This window comes from Anabrus simplex, chromosome 1 (assembly GCF_040414725.1).
Source record: "Anabrus simplex isolate iqAnaSimp1 chromosome 1, ASM4041472v1, whole genome shotgun sequence".
In the NCBI taxonomy this organism is placed as follows: domain Eukaryota; kingdom Metazoa; phylum Arthropoda; class Insecta; order Orthoptera; family Tettigoniidae; genus Anabrus; species Anabrus simplex.
In genome coordinates, this window is record NC_090265.1 from 1,340,411,751 (window position 1) to 1,340,416,973 (window position 5,223).

The 5,223-nt window shown below is 41.9% G+C and overlaps 1 non-coding gene across 1 annotated transcript; it reads left to right on the top strand.

The window, feature by feature from the left end:
• The first annotated feature begins 4,820 nt into the window (after nt 1–4,820).
• On the top strand, nt 4,821–4,939 carry LOC136859437 (5S ribosomal RNA). The gene has a single exon (XR_010859000.2). It is a non-coding gene; the product is annotated as a 5S ribosomal RNA (ribosomal RNA).
• The last annotated feature ends 284 nt before the right edge of the window (nt 4,940–5,223 follow it).

The window sequence follows — 5,223 nt, forward strand, 5'->3', positions numbered from 1 at the left end:
CTTTATAATTATGTTATACTACATCAAAATAAACCTCGGTAGAAATGAACACCCCTAGTCGCTTGTTGACACGTATTTACGAAATTCAGGAGGCCCGTGGCTGGCTATTCGCATACTCGCCACAAACAACATTCAGCTCCGACAACCTGTCGGTCTACGACACGCTGCTCGCCACACACTGCGAGGACAACGCTCTCGAGATCTCTCGAAATTTCTCGCGAGAAATATTACCTGCGCTAGTCTCAAGAAATTCCGAGAAATCTCGAGACCTCGTCTCAGACTGACCATCACTATTGGATACCTCATAGCTGCAGACAGGGCAGCCCCCCGTGACGCAGGCCGGGCCGGAGGCGCTCGCTGTGACGATTCCCCTGCTGAGACGTTGTGTGTCCTTAAGTGCCGGATCATGCCGAAGTATTTCTGCTGACGTATTTCAGTTCTTTGGAACAAACAACACAGCGGGCTCTGCCATGTGGCGTCTCTTCAAAAGAATCCCAAGTCCATGACTTACGCTGCGTTTTGGACATAGTATAATTAGACCAATTACACACTGCACAGTCGTATGCCCTCGTTGGCTGAACGGTCAGCGTACTAGCCTTCGGTTCAGAGGGTCCGGGGTTCGATTCCCGGCCGGGTTGGGGATTTTAACCTTAATTAATTCCAATGACACGGGGCTGGGTGTATGTGTTATCATTTCATCCTCATCACGATGCGCAGGTTGCCTACGGGAGTCAAATAGAAAGATCTGTACTTGGCGAGCCGAACCCGTCCTGGGAAATCCCGGCACTAAAAGCCATACGACATTTCATTTCAGTCGTATGCCGAAGTACTTGATTGTGACGCGAATACCGAGTAATATTGTACGGAATTCTTTCCTTCGTCACCGTTATATCGGTAAATAAAATCACTGGTTAAATTGCTATTGAATGTGGGGTCTGATAAATTTAGTGATAACGATATAGGACGTACAGTAGCCACCAGTTTCTGTACTTAGCCTACTCATTCGTGTACAGTACTTACCGCTGCATACATTGTCAGTATGTGTATCCTTTATAATAGGCCTTGGTAGAAATTAAGGGCCTAGTCGCTTGTTGACACGCATTTACGGAATGGAGAACTCCTGTGGATGGCTACTCGCATACTCCGCACAAGCAACATTTAGCTCCGCCTACCTGCGAGCCTATGACACGCTGCTCGCTGTACAATGCGGGGACAACGGTCTCGAGATCCCTTTACATTTCACACGAGAAATAGTGCCTGCGCTAGTCTCGAGAAATCACGAGACCCCGTCTCAGACTTCCCATCGCTACCTTCAGTGATATGTGTTTGTAAGTGCGGGATCATCCCAGAAGTATTTCTGCTGACGTATTTTACTTATTTTGAATAAACAACACAGCAGACTCTGCTATGTGGCATCTCTTCAAAATAACCTACATCCACGACTTACGTTACGTTTCGGACATCGTCTTAAAGTTGTCGCGTACAATTAGACACAATTCCACATTGCACCGTCATATTCCGAAGTACCTAATTACGACGCGAATACTCTATTAACATTGTAAGGAATTATTTCTTTCGTTGCCAACATATCGGTAAAGACAAGTAATAGTCATATGGTAGTGAATGTAGCGTCTGATGACGATGTACACCTGTCTGTCGAAAGAATAGGAGCAAACTAAGGCATTTTAGATCACACGCTCCACTCATGCATAATGGTAGTTGCATATGCAGTAAGGCGCATCTTGTCCCGTCTCGAGTTCGAATAATGCACGCCTCTAGTTTCCAGGTAGGTGTACCTACAGTAGCCGTCAGTTTTTGTACTTAGCCTATTCATTCGTGTACTTACCGCTGCATATAATGCCAGAATGCTTATACTTAATTATGTTATACTGCGTGAAAATAGACCTCGGAAGAAATGAAAGAAATGAACGCCTTAGTCGCTTGTTGACACGTATTTACGAAATGGAGAAGGCCTGTGGTTGGCTATTCGCATACTCGGCACAAACAACATTCATTTCCAACTATCTGTAGGCCCACGACACGCTGCTCGCAACACAATGCGGGGACAACGCTCCCGAGGTCTCTCGAAATTTCTCGCGAGAAGCAGTGCCTGCGCTAGTCTCGAGAAATTACGAGAAATCTCGAGACCCCGTCTCGGCTGCCCATCACTAACGTTAAGCCTTGAGCAGACCCATTTGTGCTATTCGACAGGAGTAGGCTATGTGCCGGCAACGGGTTTCACCCTCTCCCTTCCTAGTATATATCACATTATTCATTTCATCTCATTAACTCCTATGATTAGGCTGACGTCAGGAAGGGAATCCGGTCATAAAAACTCGCCACGGCAGATTCATCTCACGTCATACCCGACCCCGTAGAGAAACACAACAAGGATTGGACAAACCAACCAACCTGAAAATACGTGTGAATCATGCTGTAAGAGAGTAGAATGGAAACAGGATTTGACCAACGATCTGTCAAAAACAGGTTGGTTATTTTTAAGCATTGGTAAATTGATACGCCAGTCTTTCCTTTTTTAAACAGTAAAATAAAGGACTCAACAGGTCTAATTAATCAATGTTGATATTTCGATGTGCTTTTAATTAATGATCTCCTCTACAATATTTCCGTTTCGGGTACTATTTTACATTAAATGCATCGGGGTAGTGTAGTGACGTAATATGGCGGTGACCGCACGCGTCCGGTTTCAGAATCCTGCTGCTCATTGCCAGTCTTAATATAAATATGTGTGTGTGTGTGTGTGTGTGTGTGTGTGTGTGTGTGTGTGTGTGTGTGTGTCAACCCAACCATGCCACTTTGTCCAAATTCTTTCATTATCTGTAATACTTACGGTAATGATGTACTCAGAAGTTTCTTGAGGGAAATTCTTAGTTGTACTAAGGATGTGATTATCTGCAAGCTGTAGAATCTTACATGTACTGATATGTTGCAATAAGACTTCCCTGGCTGAAAAAATTAGACCCAAGTCTTTAAATTTTGTGTCTGCATAACCCATATCATTGTGAACATCGGCAGGCAGTCGTAGCAGTTCTTTCAGTGTCCCTCTCATCCTGACATCCAAATCGTTAATGAATCTTTGCAGGATTTTGTTGGGAGAAACTGTCTGGAAAGAATATATTAGGCGTGGGTATTAGAATGTCCCATATTTTGCAACAACAACAAAAAAGCGAAAATAAATTATACTATTTTTTTGGGATTATCACCTAAATATTTTCCACTGGGTCAGATTTACTCAAAAACATAATTTCATCTCAATCGGTCAACATTAACCCGTGCCGACTTGAGCGCGAAATTTCAATGTTAGGAATTTTGTAGTTTGAAGTTAGTGTCAAAACCATTGATACATGTTTATATCTAATTTTATATTTACAATTTAATATATTTTTACTCTTTAGACTGTATTAACTTATAGTTTTTACTACTTTTGTGGATACTTTACTTTCAGTGCCGGTGTTTCTTTTTTTACAATCTAGGTACAGTGTACAATGTTCTTAAACACAACACAACACAACACAAATTGCTTTCCTCCTCATCTGAAGTTATTATCCCATAAATATCCTGCGTTGCTCATCTAAAGTCATTAGCCCATGAAGATCTTGCATTAATTTAACACCCCTTTCAGCATAGTCATTCACAGCTTTCAATTCCATAGCTATCCTTTGAGCATCTAAATATGAAGTGCTGCTCGTCCATGTCTAAGGACATTCTTGAATAAAACTACACCTTCAGGCAAGAGAACAGATCTCTGCTTTTGATTGACAGAAAGTCGTCTATTGTTTTCAATGAAATGAAGGTAAGATTGAATTAGGAATTGTATGTTAACGGATTATAAATTAAAGAATGCTAAGCAGGATAAAATTAAACTTACCATATAATTGTCCATCCAATTCTTCACAAAGAGTAATATGCGGTTTCTCTTTTCCACATGTAGATTCTCTCTGGCTAAATTTGCTACCATTTTGATTGATTTATATGTCTACTTCATCATCAAAGAATGATAGGACAGACAATTCTTCTGATAAATACCACGATGGCAACTAATAAATTCTTTGGAGCTGCTTTTGAAGTTATGGAAATGATATATGATATGATTCATATGATTTTAGAACTTCTAAAAAGATCTTGATAAGGACCTTTTAGGGCCGCACTGCACTGAAGCCACAGTTTGACATAAACAGTTACAGTGAATAGAGAGACATCTCTTAAGGCATATTCATTTACATTGGATAGTTTAAGTTGTGATCTTAGCAGAAAATTTTTATCCATCGAACCTCATACACTCAGCTGACATCTATCCGAAGCGCCACTAATTTAGGAGTACCGTAATAAAAGTTGATTTCATTTGAACTTGGAGTGCGTAATCTTAATCTTCAGATGATGATGATGATGATGATGATGATGATGATGATGATGGAGATACAGCAGAAGATTTAGACGCTGCACACTGTTCTTTCTTTTTCCCTTTCTCCTCTTGTCATTTTCTTTTAGTAATTGATAATAATCTTACCATTACCTAAACAAGGCATTGATCAAAAGCTGTAGTTCTTGTTGCTACTGAGAGCCTATAGATACAGATAATTCAGCACTTGTAAATGAAAATTATATTTCACTTGGAAAGTAGTGGAGGTAGTGCACACCTGCTACCATTTTAGTTATGGGTACTAGGTTTCATTATGAAATACAAAATTATTTGATGGTAATTTATGTCCATTTGGTGGTTTATATCTCCAATTAAAAGCGCACGTTCCCTGTCAATGTGTAATTGATGTGACATTATGTTGGACTAGTGACCCGAAAACGCCAACGGCCATACCATGTTGAATACACCGGTTCTCGTCCGATCACCGCAGTTAAGCAACATTGGGCGTGGTTAGTACTTGGATGGGTGACCGCTCGGGAACACCACGTGCCGTTGGTTCAATTCTCCTTTTATGCCGGCCCCGTGGTGTAGGGTTAGCGTGCCTGCCTCTTACCCGGAGGCCCCGGGTTCGATTCCCGGCCAGGTCAGGAATTTTTACCTGGACCTGAGGGCTGGTTCGAAGTCCACTCAGCTTACGTGATTAGAATTGAGGAGCTATCTGACGGTGAGATAGCGGCCCTGGTCTAGAAAGCCAAGAATAACGGCCAAGAGGATTCGTCGTGCTGACCACACTACACCTAGTAATCTGCAGGCCTTCGGGCTGAGCAGCGGTCGCTTGGTAG